This window comes from Camelus bactrianus, chromosome 10 (assembly GCF_048773025.1).
Source record: "Camelus bactrianus isolate YW-2024 breed Bactrian camel chromosome 10, ASM4877302v1, whole genome shotgun sequence".
NCBI lineage: Eukaryota > Metazoa > Chordata > Mammalia > Artiodactyla > Camelidae > Camelus > Camelus bactrianus.
In genome coordinates this window covers 72,256,031-72,276,071 of record NC_133548.1, presented here as the reverse complement: position 1 = coordinate 72,276,071, position 20,041 = coordinate 72,256,031, and the positions used below count along the sequence as shown (strand labels likewise).

The 20,041-nt window shown below is 42.7% G+C and overlaps 1 long non-coding RNA gene across 1 annotated transcript in view; it reads right to left on the bottom strand.

The window, feature by feature from the left end:
- LOC123616645 (uncharacterized) overlaps positions 1-8,403 on the bottom strand; it is a 40,082-nt gene extending 31,679 nt beyond the window's left edge. The window contains exons 1-2 of the long non-coding RNA XR_012509813.1: positions 7,703-8,403; positions 540-630 (exon numbers count right to left, since the gene is read on the bottom strand). This is a non-coding gene — a long non-coding RNA (uncharacterized LOC123616645). The remainder of the gene's footprint in view (positions 1-539; positions 631-7,702) is intronic.
- Between the last annotated feature and the right edge of the window lie 11,638 nt (positions 8,404-20,041).

Sequence of the window (20,041 nt, the reverse complement as noted above, 5' to 3'; positions counted from 1 at the left end):
GCCCTCATGTTATATTGTTTTCTATTGATTGTATTCACAGGACCTGGGAGGACTAAGAGATGCCCCAGTGTATCTTCTGCATCCCAGAAATATACTCTGTACTTCCATTGTGTAGTGGCAATTCCTTGACAATCAAGATCATTCCATTACTCCAGCCAGTAGAGTAACCACTTCAGTGACTGTTGATTCACTGGTATGAGGAGCCCCAAGTGGCCAGGTTCAACTGCCAGTTTAACTGAACCACTGCAGTGCCCCCTAGTGAAAGTATTTCTCTCATGAGAATTGAGAACTTTAAACCAGCACAGCCCGCTGTTGCGGGAATGAGACAAGTTTCAGAGGTGGGTCACTAGGGGTTAATAGAGAAGCCCCTTTCATTTATTTCCATCCTCTATTCTCAGACCAGTGAGGCTGGCTTTGGGAGAAACATTACTTACTGATTTAGAGCATAGTCTAGGTCCTCAAGTCTCTTGTTTGATTTTTACACATTCGAATTGTATAAAAGTTCAGAAATATTAAGTATGAAATGAATGTCTACTTACATTCATCTTCTATTTGAGAACTATTTAGACAGAATTCTGCCAGAACACCAAAATTCTTTTTACCAAGGGCAGAGGAGGAAATCCCTGTCCACTGGAAGACAAAGAATGATACTGGAATTAACAAGGAATAAGATTTGTACTTAACTTTCTACATTAAAGTTCAGAATTTAAAATTAGAATTCTGTGTCCAACCAAATTATCAAGTAAGAATGGAGACAGAAAAAAACATTTTCAGAAATGGAGTGACTCAGAAATGTTGCCTTCAACAAACTCTTTTCAGGAAATTATCTTAAGAGAACATATTTAACAAACCAATAAATTAAGCCACAAAATAGGAAGATGTAAGATTCAGGAAAAACTTATAATCCCAGAGAGTAGTGAAGAGAGACTTCCAAAAGGAAGAACACCAAGAGCAAGGTCTCAAGGGGGAAAAAAAGGATCTTCATAGAGTAGATTAGTGTGATGGAAAATGGGGGGAGAAAATCGAGACTATGATAATGTAAAATTGTGCAATGAAGGGAAGGAAACTTAGAAACTCAAGGGAAAGAAAAAACTGGATAAAATAGGAAGTGTAACATAACCCATTAGTTGGCTCTGTAGTACACAAGAATTATATAATGTTGACATAAGCATGGTTTACTTACAGCTTAGAGAATCAACCTCATTAAAGGAAGCGCACTTGCCTTTCCTACGTGAACTGGTAGCAAAATAGTAGAAATGGGGAAATTTCTCTTCATAGAAGTTTTCCAGCTAGTAAATGTGAACTAAATATTAGAATTAGAAATCCACTGTATCACAACCCTCGATGAATTAATAGGTCTAGACCAGTTCTATCCATTAGAACTTTCTGTGATGGTGAAAACGTTCCATGTCTGCCCTAATACAGTAGCCATGAGCAACATGAGGCTGCTGCACATTGGACATGTGGCTAGAACACCCAAGACACTGATTTTTGTATTTTATTTCATTTGAATTAATTTAAACTTAAGTAGCAACATGTGACCACCATATAGTATCATGCATACCTAAACAATGATCATATATGGCTGCTAGTATTACAAAAGGAAACATCCAGATACCTTAAGTCTTCCTATAGAAGAAACAGAACCACTGAACTGGTCTTGTCTAAAGACTGAACCTGAATTTGATTCCAATTTGCAAGGAAATATAGGGGAATATGTTAAAATACCATAGGGATGTGTTAGCAAAATTTAGACTGTGGGATACTACATCAAACAATCGAATTTCTTCAACAAATAAACTGCAAGGAAAAATAAAGAGAATTGAAAGAAACTATAAATCTAAAGAGACTCAGACAACTAATGGCAATGTGTGAATATTTTCTAGCTCCAGATCCAAACAGAAAACTGAAAAAAATAATTATTCCTTTTCAAAAATAGTTGAAATTGTACATACTGACTAGATATTTGATATTTTAAAGATTGTACCAATTGTTTACACTGGAGGTGTATTTTTTAAAAAGGTCTTCATCTTTCAGAAACATATACTGAAATATTTGTAGGTAAAATTTACGATATCTGAGATTTGCTTCAGAAACAATATAGGAACCAATTCAGACTCATTAGGATGGCTACTATCAAAAATAAATAAACCACAGAAAGTAACATGTTAGAAAGGGTGTGGAGAAACTGAAGCCCCTCTGCATTGCTGGTAAGAATGTTAAATGGTGCAGCTACTGTGGAAAACTGCAAGGCAGTTCCTCAAAAAAATTAAACATGGAATTACCACTATACAGTCCAGGAATTAATTCCACTTCTGGGTATATACCCTAAAGAATTAAATGCAGGCACTCAAGCAGTTATTTTTACACCTGTGCTCATAGAAGTGTTATTTCCAAGGGCCAAAATGTGAAAGCCACCTAAGTGTTCCTTGATGAATTAATGGATAAACAAAATGTGGCATATTTACACCAGGGGAGATTGTTCAGAAAAGAAGTTCTGACACGTGACAAGTTCTAACATGTTTGAACCATGACGGCATCATGGTAAGTGAAATAAGCAAGTCACAACAGGGCAAATATTGTATGATTCCATTTATATGAGGTACCCAGCGTAACCAAATTCATAGAGATAGAAAGTACATTCTCCTGGTGGTTGCCAGAGGCTGAGGAGAGTGGGGAATGGACAGTTGTTTAAATGGGTAGCGAGTTTTAAGTTTGGGAAGACTAAAGGGTTCTAGAGATGGATGGTAGCAATGGTTACACAACAATGTGAAAGCATTTACTGTCACAGAAATGCACACTTAAAAATGATTAAAATGACATATTTTACGTTATGAATATTGTACTATAAATAATTACACTACAGCAGTGGACAAGCAGGTGGGGCCGAGATGGAATTTCATGGATGTAAGTTGATGGTTGTTGAGGCTGGATGATGGGTATGTGGGAATTCACTGACCTCTTCTCTCTGCTTCTGCATATGTTTGAAATTTTCCATAATGAAGTATTTTTTGTACCAAAACAAGATTTATACAAAGATACAAGAAAATTCCATTCAAAAGATAAAGTGAAAACAGGAAAATGACCAGTAATTCCCACCAGGAAAATATAATAACAGAGAAGATAAACAAATGACTGTGAGGAAAATATCACCTGATTGATACTGGTCAGATTTGTAAACGTTTAATTTCTAGAATATACAAACAGCTCATACAACTTAATAATAATAATAAAAAAAAAAAAACCAATCCAAAAATGGGCAGAAAACCTAAACAAGCAATTCTCCACTGAAGACATGTAACTGGCCAATAGGCACATGAAAAAATGCTCAGTATCGCTAATTATCAGAGAAATGCAAATCAAAATTATACCTACCTCACACCAGTCAGGATGGCCATCATCAAAAAGTCCATGAGCAATAAATCCCGGAGAGGATAAAAGGGAACCGTGCTAAGCTGCTGGTGAGAATGTATTTTGATGCAGCCATTATGGAAAACAGTATGGAGAGTCCTCAAAAAATTAAAAATAGACTTGGCTTATGCTCCAGCAATCCCACTCCTAGACATATATCCAGAGGGAACTCTAAGTCCAAAAAATATGTGCACTCCAATGTTCACAGCAGCAGTATTTACAATAGCCAAGACATAGAAACAACCTAATATCCATCAACAGATCACTAGATGAAGAAATTGTGGTACATTTACACAATGGAATACTACTCAGCCATAAAAATAAAATGCCATTTGCTGCAACATGGATGTACCTGGAGACTGTCAAAGTAAGCCAGAAAGAGAAAGAAAAATGCCTTATGAATATCACTCATACGTGGAATCTGAAAAAAGAAACAGAGAGGACGCTAATGAACTCATCTACAAAACAGAAAGAGGCCAAGTGAAAAAAGACCTATGGTTACTGGGGGAAAAGGGGTGGGAAGGGATATATTTGGGAGTCTTGAGATTTGCAAATGTTAGCCACTATATATAAAAATAGATGTAAATATTCTGTATAGCACAGGGAACTATATTCAATACCTTGTAATAGCCTTTAACAAAGAAGAATATGAAAACAAATATATGTATGTATATGCATAACTAAAACATTGTGCTGTACACCAGAAACTGACACATTGTAACTGCTATATTTCAATTTTAAAAAGTCAGAAATAACAGAAAAATAATAAAATGATCAGATTCAATATTTTGAAATCTTCTGCAATTTTTACTAGTGATTAGTGAATGAGTGTAATAGCATACTTTGCCTTGGATAGAATTCAGTTCCCCAAGGATTGATTGATTGATTTATTGATTGATTTTCTTTTGGCATTTCAACATTCCTCTATTAAGCCATGTATACCACTGAAATATAAAAAAACCGTAAGTGTTTACAGGAAGATTACCAAGATTGACATCATTAATTTAATATGAGGCTTCATATACTGAAACAATTCATCCTCATTATAGACCACAGAACCTTAAATTTTTGAAAAGCTAAGTAAAATGGTCTAACTTTAAATCTGTTCCATGAACACAGCTTCAACAATCATTTGACATACTTTAGGTGCTATGCTAACAGCAATAATTTAACAATAGCTTTAACAAAACAAAACTAATTTTGTTCAACTCAAAAAAAAAATGTAAGATTCTGGTCAGTCGTATTCTACTTTTTAGTGACAGGGTAAAAAATTATTGGATTCCCTGTCCCCTGAGCATCTGGAATATCCCTGTTACAATCAAATAATACAAAGTGTTATTGTTGGGGGGAAGATATAGCTCAGGGGTAGAGCGAGCGCCTGCCTAGCATGCACAAGGTCTTGGGTCCAATCCCCAGTACCTCTGTTAAAAAACAAACTTAGTTACATCCTCCCTCTAAATGTTATTGTTAAACCATTAATTACATAAGGAAAAAATGTTGACTTCATCATAACCAACAGGACTACTAGCTTTGGTTACTATTAGATTCAACCATCATTCATTTACCAACTTTCCTGGGTAGCTACTAAAAGCCTGGCACTATTCTAGGCACTGGGGATACAATGAACAAATAAATAGTGGTTTTTAATCTTCCAGGGACTTGCATTCTGCAATGGGAAACAGACAAAAACACACAGAAAAATAAGATATAAATGTGGTAAATGCTATGAAGGAGACAGAAAGGCTTTGCCACAGGTTAGTCTCTGAAAGTTGAATTACGAGATTCTAAAACCTGAAAGTAAAAAAATTCATGAAGAGTTACATCAAGATGACATGGATTCTACAACAGACCTTTGCTCATGCACAAGAAAACTACAGACATTGTCTGTGAAAACAGATCAATCTTTCATTGTCAAAGCTACTGGATGGCATCACTTAGCAATACAGTGGCCTCAGAAGATAATTAATCTCACAGCTTAATCTCAAAAGCATGTAAACCCAATACAAAAAAAAAACAAAACAAAAAACCTAAGAGGCATCTAAGTAGATACAACAACTAAATGTAATGTAGTATTTATACTGAACTGAATGGTGAAGTAAGAAAAGATAAAAACTAAGGAAATCTGAATAAACTATAGGCCATATTAATTATAGTTAATAATGTATCAGTATCAGTTTATTAACTATAATCAAAGTACCATACTTAACCTAAGATGGTAATAACAAGGGAACACGGTGAAGATACATGGGAACCCTCTGCATGATCTTAATTTTTCTGTAAATCTAAGACCATTCTAAAAAAATCAAATCTTAAAAAAAAAAAAAACACTAAGATGGCTTCAGGAATTACAGTGGAATGGGGGGAAGTTAGTAAAGACTTAAAGAAATGAAAAGCCGTAAAACTCTGCAATGTGAATTAGAACATAAATACTGAAGACATTCAAAGGAAACATGCAAATACTTGCAAATGCAAAAACATTCATACTAAAACCTTCCTAGGACAGAGATTAATGGATTTTTCATGCACACTAAACAGCTCTGCATCACAACATAAGGCAGGCAGTAACATCCCTAGAGCACACAACAAGCATTTCAAACCATACTTAACAATAATGACCAAAAGGCTGTATCTTATGTATGGCAGTGCCTTGCAATTGTCATAAAATACCTGAACAAGGGTCCACTTTACAAGTCTTACTAAGTTACTAGAAAAACAAGTTCATATTTACTTATGGAAAAAACAGGCAAAGAGGAGACTTGGTTAAAGGGCAGGGAGGAAAAATTATATATGAATGGAGAAAAATGATTTCTAAGGTCTAACTGGAAGCAATTTTGCAACTACTATTAAACTACTTTTAATGCCATACAAATTAGTTCAAGGTGGTGGTAAAAGCTCTGGATTTCTATCAGCTACCTTCTTTCCAGTCAAAAGAAATAAATGTCTTACAACCTAACCTAAAACACCTAGCAGGTAACTCAATGTCTGATGACTCTGGAAGAACTAATACCTCAATGTCTCAACTTTAAAGACAGTCAGAAGTGTGAGAAAAACAACGGAGGATGATCATCTCTAAGTTATACAGTGTGAAGTTTGCTTAATACAGCATAAAAGCACAACTATCACAAGAAATATTTAGAGACAGCCATCACGAAATTAGAATGCTATACCTCATATAGAATACAGCGACAGCAGAAGCCTGAGATGTAAATGGCATAAAAACTTCACTCATCAGATACTATGAAATATTAACCAAAAACATTTAGCCAAAATGGCATAACATTTAAATCTAATTTAGATAAATAAATGATAAATCCGTTCCGTCTCTAATACTCCCTAACTCCAAAGGAAATCCTACAAAACAAAGATGTTCGTTCTGCCTTTTCTCTCAGGAATCCTAACTGTATCACTGGAAAATAGTCAAGAAACGGAGTAATTCCCATTTCCCCAGTAATCCCTGCTGTCTGCTCCGCGAGGAGAATCAGACACTGCTTCATGTTGAAAAGAGAAAAATGAGGTGACGTGAAAAATTCCAAGTCAGAGCATCATGACACAGCATCTGGTAGAGACTAGAAAACCTTTAACACTGCCAAACGAACTGTCAGGGATGAAAGCCAAGACAAGAAAACCAGGTTTTCCAACAAGCCGCAGCCTAACCCAAGGGCCACAAATCGCCACTGCCGCCGCCACTCCCTCACTCCCCGACCGCTCCGTCCTCCAGTCACCTCCGAAAATATATCCCCTGGAACCCAGAGCAAGCCCCTACCCAGGGGAAAACCATCCGAGAATGTCCCAGGACCCCACTTCCCGCCTTCCGTAAGGCCAGCACTTGTCCGGGCCCAGCCTCAGGGGAAAGCGACGCCTGAATCCCACCCTCCCCGCGCCAGGTTGAAGGAGGCCGGTCCCCCGAGTGGGGCTTCCCGGTGGCCTCGCAGAGCTGACGCACCAGAAGCGGAGCGGGAACAAGGGTGCGGCTCCAAGAAGGGCGCGGGGGTCGGGGAGACGCCGGAGACGGGGAGGAAAGGGATGGACGGGAGGCTGGGCCGGGCGGGGTGCGGACCGGGAGGGCAGGTCCACGGGAGCGGGCGGCGTCGGGGACGGAAGGGTCACAGCAGCACGACGCACCGTGGGCGCCCGGAGGACCCGGGGGCTGAGACGGGGCGGCGAGCACGGGCAAGGACCGAGGCTGGGACGGAGCGGGGGCGCGAGGCCAGCAGGGAGGCTCCGCGGACGGCGGGGCCGCACGGGCGGGGCGGCCGGGCGGGCCGGCAGGAGGGGGGCGCCGCGCACTCACCGCTCTGCTCCCACACGAGCTCCAGCTCGGACGTCCTCAGCGGAGCCCCGGAGCCTCCGCCCGCGGACACGGTGGAGCCGGACAAGCGGCCGCCGCCGCCGCCCAGAGACCTCCCGGACCGACGCCGCTCCGACCGGCGGACGCAGAGGCCAGAGCAAGGGCGGGCGCGGGGCTCTGTAGGCCCCCGCGGCCTGCGGCGGAGCGAGGCTGGAGCGCGGGGCTCCGCTCCACCGACGGGCCGCCTCCGCTCGGGGCCGCCCCGCACCCACAGCTGGAAAGGGAGGGCGGTTGGTGTGGAAAGTAGCTGGGGGTGTGCTCGGCGGTCTCAAGGCGGCCGTCGTTCCCTTCTCAGCTCCGGGCACGAGCCCGGAAGAGCCGCAGGAGCCGCAAACGCGTCTGGGACCTCACATGCCGCGCGCCTCCGCGGCCGCCGCCCGCCCTGCTTAAGTCCCCAAACGCCGCCGCCCCGCCCCCAGCCCCGCGTGCGCGCGTGTGCGCCACAGCCAGCGCCCGCCTGGGTTAGTCTGCTCTCCCCGCTGCACCTGCAGCAGGAACCAGAGTCCATTAGGTGTCCACTCACCTCCGGTAGAAGCAGAAGGTTGGTTTTTCTGTTTGGTTTGGTTTTACACGTAAAGACAATCAGCCCCCTGACCTAACACACTTGCTGCCACGTGTTTATTTTTTCTGTAGATAAGAAAAAAGTGACAACTTAACAGTATGATTACATAAAGATGCTTGTCTTTTTGTATTTAAAACTATTCGAATAAATTATTTCTGAGACGTAGTGTTTTAAAGAAGCTATTCTTCTCAGACTCTCTTATTTAAGTAATTACAACGTGTTAACTTCTGGTGTACAGCACAATGTCCCAGTCATACATATACATACATATATGCGTTTTTGTATTCATTTTCATTAAAGGTTATCGTAAGATTGAATGTAGCTGCCTGTGTTATACAGAAGAAATTTTTCAACCTGTTTTCACACATAGTGGTTAGTATTTGCAAATCCCAAATTAATCCCTTCCCACCTCCTTTCCCTGGTAACCATAAGATTAGAATATGAAAGACAGACGTGCAGTTGTGTGTTGATCTCCTTAATGCCTGCTGACAGAAACTATTTTTTTCTTAGATGCAATAGTTTATTTTCATTATTTTAAAATATAATATTGAAGTAACAGGCTATAAAGTATTTCTGAATATATTATTTCCCCATAAATTTAGATGTGAAGTATTCTGTTAATTTCCAAATAATTTGTCATTTTGGATTTGATTTTCAATTTGACCAAGGAATCATCTAAAAGAGGTCATCTAAAATCATCTAAAAATCATCTAAGTATATTTTAATTATTAATGTTTTATTCATTGCACATTCTTACTTTATCACACTAGGATCAAAATATGGGATGAGTGAAATATCTTTCCTCCACTCCTGAATGTATCAAGTTTTTGCTTATGGCTACAGAAATAACTTTTTAATAAATGTTCTGTAGACACAAGAGAAAAATGTGCATTTTCTGTTTAGACTAGAAAAAGGACTATATTATTACCACTGTATATCATTTACTTTGTCAAATTATGAAAAAAAATTAAAATCCCCTAATATGGTTATAGATTAATCATATTCTCCTGTAGTTCTTTTTATTTTTTGCCTTAAAATTTCCATAGCTATGGTGGCCAGTGTACAAAGGATATGTGTGTAATAGTGTCCTTGTGAATTGTACTCTTTTATCTATAAAAGTATCTTTTTTTTCTTATTTAATAATTTTGGTCTCCAGTTCCATCTTAGCTAATGTTAATATCCCCACTTCTGCTTTCCTTTTATTTGTTCACACTTGGCATATCCTTGTCCATTTCTTCACCTTCAATGTTTTTAGTTGTTTTCATTTGGTTTTAGCTGTGTTCCCAACAAATAGCTTAACATTGGATTTTTGGTTTTTTAACCAATCTAAGTCTGTCATTTGAAAAGGGATCTCAATAAGTTCACTTCTATTGTGGTAAGACTGTATTTGATTTACTTCCATTATATCTGTTTTCCTAATAATTTTTTATTCCACGTTTTCCTGATAATTATCTTTCCATTTCTAAAACATTGAGTCCATGTATTTCTATTAAAAAAATAAAATGATTCCATCCCACCATCCAGTCATTTCCCTTTGGTCTACTGTGGGGGACACAGAGCTGTGCCCCCCAGGAGGGAAGGTTGCTGGTCATTTATGAGCACGGTCCGCAGACACATCTGGCTGTCAGCCCTCTCAGGGTCTGCCACTGCCCCGTAGGCCACGGCCTCCCTGGGACTGCACAGAGCCCGTGACTGGATGACAAGGGAGCACCCCCATCCCGAGTTGGCCCTGGCTCTGTGGGTCCTCCATGGAGGACTTGACTTCTTCCTCTGCTTGCCCAGCGTGCCTCCTCGGCTGCCTCCTCCTTTCGCAGGTTGTATTAGTCTCCAAACTGCGTGGATTTAAATGGCACAAATTTATCCTCTCACAGTTGTGGAAGCTAAAAGCCCCAAATCAAGGTGTTGTCAGCAGGACCCTACTCCCCGAGGCTCTGGACAGAATCCTTCCTTTCCCCTTCCAGCTTAGCTTCTAGGGGTGGCCATGGATCCTTAGTGCTCCTCTGCATGCAGCTGCATCACTCCAACCTCTGCTTCTGTCGTCTCCCTGTGTCTCTGTCCTCACGTGGCACTTTCTTCTTCTTACATGACACATCATGTTGGATCAGCGCCCACCCCAATGACCACCTTTTAACTTGACTATATCTGCAAAGACCCTATTTCCAAACAAGTCACGTTAATGGGAACTGGGGGTTAGGACTTCAACGTATTTTGCGGGACACAATTCAACTCATGCCACAGGTACTGATGCTAAAAACATCTTGCACCCAAAACTCTGGTCCAGTGCTTGCTTCCAGAGAGCCCAACCCATGACATCTCTTCTCTTCCTCATCCCCAAGAGGAGATACATGGAATATTTTTACTCTCACAGCTCTTCTTAATGAACAATTTATAGTTCATGGCCACATTAGTATCATTTATTTCAACTTGACCGTTAAGTTTTACGAGCTTTGTTGCTCAGCATTTCTTTGGTTCTTCATCTCCCGCTACCCGAACACTTTTGATTCAATTTTCATTTGGCTGGAGAACTTCTCAAGTAGTTTTCTCACGAGTGGCACATGGATGGTCCGTTCTGTGTCATTCCATGTCCAGAAATGTCTCTCTCTTGTCCTCATATATAACTAGATTTTTTGGATTCCTGGCTCACAGTCCTTCTTTCATCTCTGTTGATGTGCCATTGCCATCTCCTTGCTTCCTGGATTACAGATGAATAGTTTCATGCTAGTCAGATGCTCCTGTCTTGGTAACTTTGTGGTTTTCTTTTTTGAAACCTATGAGAGTTTTCTCTCTTAACACATAGTTCAAAAAGTCCATAAGGAAAGATATGTCCTTTTTTATCCATCCTGCTCAGTAAAGGGAAACTGACAAGAAGCTATTACACAGAAGGGTGATGACTTAAACCATGAATAATATTTAGGCTGTCAAGCTGAGGAATGAACAAACTGCGTATCCCTCAGGCGGTGTTCTATGAATACTACTTCTCATAACAAACTTTTGATAAGAATTGGACTAGGCAGCACTCAAAGTTTTAGTTTCTGGCAAGAGCCTGGAATGCAAAATTTCTAATGGCCAAGTAAGGGCATGATCATAAGACTCAAGTCTCCCTAGGAAATTTAAGATGTAACCTGACACGAGACTCCCAGTTGGAACTTATTTTCTTAAATTATTTCTGTCATTAAACAGAGACAATTTATGGTGTCCTATGGCTAGATTGTTGAGACACCAGCTCCATTAACAATAATACATGCCAAGCAATGAAAATTTTTTTGACTTTTAATTTCTTATCTGTCCTTTCTGGTTATTTGGCATCTGGATTCTGTTCATTTAAAAAATAAATAATTTACATTATTTCATAGCCTTCTACATGTCTATGCTTTCATTCAATTTGAGTGGAGAAAAGACATTATCACTTACAGAGCAACAACTCTACTGTGTGAGGTGCTATCACATACATGATTTCATTGACTCCTGCAATGAATCCCTTAGCATTCTCCCATTTAGCTTCTGCTATTTTGACACATGTAATTGAGCTTCCTGTAATATCCACGGGGTGCAGTCATTTTTAATTTTGCCGAGGTTTTTGCTGGGAGGCTGGTTTGTAGAAGAGAAGCCCTTAGAGAGTGACCTGCAGTCCCTCCATCTCAGCCGGGCTCTGCTGTTCTCTATCCCAGTGCTAAGCATCAGAAACAGCGAGGAGCTTTTTGAAAACTCAGGTTTTCGGGCCATGCACCAAAGCAACGAATCACTGCTCCTACGTGGTAGGTCTAGGGAACCAATATTTTCAGCATGCTCCAAGGGCTTGGGAGCATCTGAGCTACTTTGAGCAGTAAAGGCAATTGAAATGTTTTATCACTTCAAGAGGGTTGTCAGGGGCCAGGAGGGAACCCAGAATGCATTCTAGGTGTGTTCAAGAAAGGGAATTTAAGACATGGAATTAGTTATAAAAGTGATGGGTGAGCTGAAAAGCTAAGCAAAAGGTGGTGACAAAAATGCAGAGATTAACATCAGCACACCAGGGGCTAGAGGTACACCAAGAGGAGGGGGTGTGACCAGGCCTCAAAAGCTGGAGGTATCACTGGGGCCAGAACACCCTGGTGAAGGCTAACTGGAAGAGGCAGGAACTACAGACAGAAGGGGGATATCTGGAGGCACGGAAGATGGTCACTGTTGGGGATACTGCCCGAGAGAGGGGGAAGATACCCTAGATTCTCGCTTACCCCCTCAAACACCAACCCCTGTCTGTGACTCCCAGGGGCCGGCCTACTCAAAACCACGTGAAATGGGGAGCCTGAGAAGTGCATCCTGTATGAATGCCTGCCCTGTGATACAGAACAGGAGAACAGTGAGGGATTCCGAGGACAAGCAGGCCAATGATGGGCCACAGCATGAGATATAAAAGTATGAACGTGGGAAAGCAGCTATGAGCTGATGATACGCACAAGAAACATGATTCCTGAAGGAAACATGGACTGACTAGTCACTAGTTACCCAACTAAGCAGGCCAACCTGTAGATGCAAGAGGGGAGGGGCGCCAGCCACCAATCCTTACTTATCTTCCCATAAAAACCACTATTTCATTCAACACAGATGAAGCAAAGCAACAAGGACCAACGGGAAGAGCAGCAAACAGGCCTTCGAAGGTTTGGGGTTTACGTCCACCTCGGCTACTAATTCTCTGTGACCTCGGGCTCCTGCCCACTTCTTTTCTACCATGAATCCTGCTGACTCCATCAGATGGTGCTTCTGGTTTGGTGCCACGGCCAAGTTTCTTGGGTTGAGCCTCGCCTCAGACCCTCCTTGGCATGAGGAGGAGACTCAGTAATTGTTTGATCATCATGAGTGCAACTTGCCCTGTGGGAATGGACTCCACAAGAAAGCCACACTGTAAAGTTTCCATGCTGTTTGGACTCCTTGTTGTAACATTCCTTAGATCACGTCCCAGTAGAGAAAGCAATTAAAACATGATATGGGCCCTGGTCATGCCTGCACAGTAATGTTAATCTTATTTGTTTAAATTATCCTCTTCTGACTTTATTCTTTCTGCCAGCAAACTAATTCATTCTTTCATTCATTCAACAAACTGAGCCATAAAAGCCAGGCCGGGAGTTGGCCCTGGATCCATAAAGGCAAAGACAGATCCTAGCCCTCATAGAGACATTGACAGGAGAGACAGACATGGGGACAGGTACAGCACAATGTGACATGTGCTTTACTAGGGTTCTTAGAGGAGGAACTGCCCACGTCAGCCTGCAGGGACCATGGAAATCTTCATTTATGAGGAGCACTGGAATTGGACTGAGAACAGTTTTTCAGGGACACAAGGTTGAGAGGTAGAGGGTGAAGATGATGCCAGGCTTCATGCCAGCTTAAAGAAAGACCCCGCAGCACAAAGGAGCATACTTAACATATTATCATGGGTATACTGTGAGATCTTGAATCTTGCTGTAAACTGACTATATGCCAATTTTGAAAAAACCCAATTGGATAGCAGCATGTATACCAATGAATTTAGAACACCATACACAAAAATAAACTCAAAATGGCTTAAAGACTTAAACCTAAGACAAGACACTATAAACCTCTCAGAAGAAAATGGAGGCAAAACATTCTCTGACATAAAACTCAGCAATCTTCTCCTAGGGCAGTCTACCCAAGCAATAGAAAAAAAGTAAAAATTAACACATGGGACCTAATCAAACTTAGAAGCTTTTGCACAGCAAAGGAAACCATAAGCAAAACAAAATGACAACCTACGGAATGGGAGAAAATATTAGCAAATGATGCGACTGACAAAGGTTTAATTTCCAGAATATATAAATAGCTCATATAACTTGATAATAAAACAACAAACAAGCCAATCCAAAAATGGGCAGAGGACCTAAACAAACAATTCTCCAATGAAAACATATAAATGACCAATAGGCACATGAAAAAATGGTCAATATCACTAATTATGAGAGAAATGCAAATCAAAACTACAATGAGGTATCCCTTCACACCAGTCAGAATGGCCATTGTTAAAAAGTCCACAAATGACAAATGCTGGAGAGGCTGTGGAGAAAAGGGACACCCCCCTACACTGCTGGTGGGAATGCAGTTCAGTGCAGTCATTATAGAAAATAGTATGGAGATTCCTCACAAAACTAAAAGCAGACTTACCATATGATCCAGCAATCCCACTCCTGGGCATATATCTGGAGGGAACTCTAATTCAAAAAGATACATGCACCCCAATGTTCACAGCAGCACTATTTACAATAGCCAAGACATGGAAACAACCTAAATGTCCACTCACAGATGACTGGATAAAGACATTGCGGTGTATTTATACAGTGGAATATTACTCAGCCATAAACAAATGATGCCATGTGCAGCAACATGGGTGGACCTAGAGATCGTCATTCTAAGTGAAGTTAGCCAGAAAGAGAAAGAAAAAAACCCACATGATATCACTCATATGTGGAATCTAAAAAAAAGAAAAGGAGGCCACTAATGAACTCATCTACAAAACAGAAACAGACTTGCAGACATAATAAATAATCTTATGGTTACCGGGAGAAAGAGGGTGGGAAGGTATAAATTTGGGAGTTGAGATTTATGAATGCTAGCCACTATATATATAAATAGATTTTTTAAAAAACAAAGTATCTTCTGTATAGCACAAGGAACTATACTTCGTATCCCGCAACAACCTTTAATGAAAAAGAATATGAAAAGGAATGTATGTATGTACATACACGACTGGGACACTATGCTGCACACCAGAAACTGACACATTGTAACTGGCTGTACTTCAATAAAAATTAAAAAAAAAAAAAAAAAACCAGAAAGTTATTGGAGAAAAGAAAAATAAGACAAAAAATTAAAGGTCAGCATAGAAATTTAAAAATTCAACTTGGAAATACAGAAAAGTACAGCTAGCAGAGCCTGCCCGCTTATTTCCTCCAGAATTCTAGCTCCTAGAATGAAAAAAAAAAAAAAAAAAAGAATTTACCCAGAAACAGCCCAAGCCTTAGGATGTTACTTGAAGGGTTAGCTACAAACAGACATCCAGATTGCTCGTTCCACCTATGATCATAAGTCCCTGTTCAGTCCTTTGCCTGAACAAAATACACGTGTAAAAATGTATACAGATTCATGAAAACCTAGAAAATCGTTTTTTAGGACAATATCAGCCTTGTAAACAGCTTTGCTGGGGAGGTGGGAAGTGTTGTAGTCCTCCTTCCCTACACTTAACAAGAGGTTTGAAGCACTTTTAATGCGGTTTTGGCAATAAACAACAATAACAAAACGGGAAAAAAGTAAAAGGCTTACAAATGCAACAGGTTATTTCCCAAGGCTTAAATATAAGCAACAAAAATACACCAAACTGAAAACATCCCATGATGTATTTTCCAAAATAAAAATGCCTGTATGTTTCAGCCTGGAAAAAAATTTAAGAAATCAAAAGCCCATGTTTATTTCTTTAGAATATTTACATAAACTCTCAAAGAAATGCAGATCTGTGTGTTAAGTATTTGCACAATGGAGGCCACCTATGCATGCGTATGTTCAGATATATGGCATGTTACACATTTGCAGGCTCAAAGCGGTAAAAATAGAGCCGTAATGCTCTTATAGCCTTAAGGCTCCCCAATTCCTACTGATGAAGATAATTTAAATGAGGTTAGTCTCATGTGCTAAGTGAGGAGGGTAAGGAGAAGCAAGATATAAAATTACATATTCACCATGATCCCAATGATCTTAAAAATGAATATACTGGTGCAGGGGGAAAAAGGACAAAATGTTAACAGTGGTCATCTTTGGGAGGTATAATTACAAATGGTTTTTATTTGCTTCTTTAAACTTTCCCGTAGGCAACAAGGGGGAAAAAATTTAATTATCTTGAGAGCTGGAGCCAGAATTCCTCTGAGGAAAGAATCTGGCTTTGGAGAAATGCTTTGATAAGCACCTGGACTAGAAGCTGAACCCTTGAGGGCCTGGCCCAGGGGGAACTGATGCCAGGCAAGCTGAATCTCAGGGCCACGTGGGCAGGGGTCTAATCTGGGGAGGCTCGGAGAACAGAAGCCAGCGGGGAATGCGCAGATCTCCTGCAAGTGCTTTGAGGGCCCTCGGCTCACAGAATGGAGGGGTCGAGCCCTTTGCACCCAGAACTCTAAAAGATAATGTCTCTATCCTGCATCCCAGCTGACAGCCCAGTAACCCGTATGTTCCAAGTGCTCTGTAACAAGCAGGCATTGCTTCTACCATCAAGGGGAAGAAATGTTTTATTTTTTTTCCTTTTTTAAGGAGAACAATCTCCTTTATCTCAAAGCTGGAACCTGCCTTTCTGGGGCCCACTGTTGCCCACCCAGAACCATCCAGACTGAGCTGCCTCTGTCTCTCACCTGCAGCCTGAGGGACATGAGGACAGTGCTTATTCCTCTGAGGCCTTAGTTCCTCTGATCATGTGTTCCTCATGTTGCTTTGGTTCTGAATCTCCTCCCCAGGTTAAGACACTTAACAACGTGGACTCCAGGGGGGCCTAGATCCTGTTAGAATTGTTGTACACACACCTGAACACAATGGATCTGACCAGTTCAAGATAAAAGGTGATTATCACCTCCCTCAAACTAGGCTTTATACTTCTAATAATGCAGCCTGTATATACATTAAATTTTTGTTGACATAGTGTGTCAGTTATTAAGCTACTGTTTGTAAGTTTCAAACCTCTTCTATACTCTGATTTTGATGCTGGAGCTGGGACTCTGCAAACCACATTCCCCCATTTATAAGGACACAATCATACCGGATAGCACCCAACACAATGATCTCATTTCAACTTGATTACCTGCAAAGACGCTATTTGGAAACAGGTCCTGGGGATTAGGATTCCAACATCTTTTGTGGGGGGGATACAGTTCACCCCACAGCAAGGTCTCAGCAGGCTCTGAGGTCTGGCTGAAAATGCCTTGACAGCCGTGGGCAACCTTACCCACCTAATAGAGAGGGAAAGGGTCCTTTGATGGGAACACCTCCCGTCCCCCACCCCAGGCCTGGAACAGGAGCAGCTGTGGGTGGCAGTCGTGGGAGAAGAGGAATGGAGGCAGCCTAGCTCGGAGCCCCGCAACAACAGTAGCCTCCTGATGATTAATAATTATGAATAAGTTACTAATAAAGATTAATCCAGACCTTTCCTAAGAGCCACAGGGGAGGCTGGCTCCTTGCATAAAATGAATGGCTGAAAACCACTCAGAGGAAACTTCACCGCTAGCCCGGGGACCAAGTGGCGCCCTGTCACCTCCTGGGGCCTGTGGCCTCAGAGGCACACCAAGGTCTGAATCCCACTCAACCACTTTTTAGCAGAAACACCTTGAATGAGTCCATGCCTCCCTCCCAAGACTGAATGAGCATTTGCACAGGGCCAGGCAGGGGAGGTGCTCTGCAGTGTCGTCAGTCTTATAGGGAAGGCTGCAGCCTTACGGAGGCATGAGCCCCGAGCCTGATCAGCTTGGCAGAGGGAGTCAGAGCCAGAGGGAAGGGCAGGTTCCCACCCCTGACAGAAGCCGATAACCATGATGGACCCAACTGGTGAGCTAACAGCAGTAAAAATGGTGACTCATCCCATTTCCCAAGAGCCCCCAGGTGCCAGGTACTAGAGACTAGAGCCACCGGCATCACCTCCTCTTTACAGAGGAGGAAACTGAGGCTCCAAGAGGCTCCAAGACTTTCTCCTCAATCACATGGCTGGGGAATGGTGGCGTCTTAGCAGATCCCTTGGCACAGAGGCTGCACAAGACCTCTTGTTGCCCTCCTACAGCTGCCAAGGCCCGAGCCAATGAAGCCCAACAGACAAAGCAAGGCAAATGGATTGATAACACAGACACAGACACCCAGACTCACACACACACACTGCCTGGGTTTCAGAGCCCATGCAGGCCGTAGGGCCACCACCCCAAACGGTGCCCTATTTCACTTTTCTCCTGAATCTCCCAGGACCTCCCCTTTTGAGATTCTCAGCAAGTTTATTTGGGAATAATTGTAACATAATTCGATACATAATTGGGGCAGAATAGAAGGCTGTTTTTAACTACCCATATATCCCCATCTCATTTAAGAAATTCCTAACATATCCAAGCATGCTGAAATCAGGGATGGGAGAGGAAAAATGCTATTTCAGAGTCTGAAGGTCACCAATTAATGACATGAAAAACAGAGAGGGACCCTGTTCACTTAATGTCCTTTGTGCAAGGCACAAACACGAGCCCCTCACAGACTCCCTGCTCAGCTCCTCTGAGACAATTAAGGCTGGAGTGGGAGGCTCAGGGGTGGGGGGTGGCAGGGGAAGCTCCAGGAGAACTGGGCCTCTGCCCCATGCCACTCATGGGGCTCTAATCTTACAAGCCATCTTTCAGTTCTTCACACACTGTCTCAAGCACTGGGACCTACAGACCAGTGACCCCCTTGGCCCCCATCATCCTGGTTCACTGTTCAGAAAACATGTTCATCACACTGGTGTCGCCTCCAGGTTCCAGGCGGCACAGGGGAGTGGTTGGGAGCGCACACTTAGGCACCAGACTAGTTACCTCCAGACCCAGGCCCTCCCGCTCCCTGGCTCTGTGGCCTCCGGCCTCTGGAACTTTGTCCTCCCTGCCCGTTTCCTTACTTGTAAGTGGAGATAAACGCAGTCCATCTTTCCAAGAGCTACGTCCGGCATCTCAGGAAACCCGAGTTCCCGGACAGCAAACGGAGGGTCACCCTCATTAAAAAACTATACATGACCTACACGTGGTAAGTATGAAATAATATCTTTTTCTAAAAACTTGAACTGCTACCAGTGACATCACTTGCCCAGATATGTCCCCCACTTGGCAGGCTCACAAGACTGAATGGGGGAAGGGCCCTGATTCAGTGCCTGGAAGTCTTTCCAGGCCCCTGTATGAAGCAGCCCCTTCCCCCAATGGCCAGGGATGCCTGGAGGGGCCCCCCAGCTGCAGACATCCTGTCCTGTATCCCCTTCTCCTGGTGCCAAAGTCCTTCTGCTCCAAACATACAGCCCCCAGGGGGCCACCCCCGCAGCCCTGGAAGCGCCAGGAGCTGCTGCTCGGCCAGGCCCCAGACCCTTTCACACTCAGGTAAAACTTTACCCAGAGGCCTTTGGCGGCAGCACTGGGCCCTGAGCTCCCATTCAGGGTGTGATAAATGACCACTGTCACAGTGACATGAATGCTCATATTGAAAAGCCCGGCTTTCTGTCTCCCTCCCTTTCAGGCCGCCAATGTCTCTCTTAAGTCACCAGGCATCATTCCCATGTCACCCTGTCCTGAATGCCCCAGTCAGGAACCTTTGCTCCCTCTGGCCCTTGCCTCCCACTTACCCCTCCCCTCCCACCTGCCCCTCCCCTCCCCCTCCTCTTGGGTCTCTTTCCTCACCCCCCCTCCATCCTCTCCTACCCTCTTCCCTCCCCATCTATTTCCTCTCCTCCCCATCCCCCATCCTCCAGCCCTGATTTGTCCCAATCCAGGCTCTGGATGAGGGAAGCTCATGCTCTGGTCCCTGTCACCCATGTTGTCACCACCAGGATGGGGGATCACAATGGAGGAACTGGTCATCCCTGTGTCTCATCGTCGTCACTGTCTTGGGCACAGGCACAAATGCAGCCGTAAAGGGGAGGAAGGCAACACCAAACAGGGACCGCAAAAGGGAAACGAGAAGAGAGCAGACTCACAGTGCCCTAATCCAAG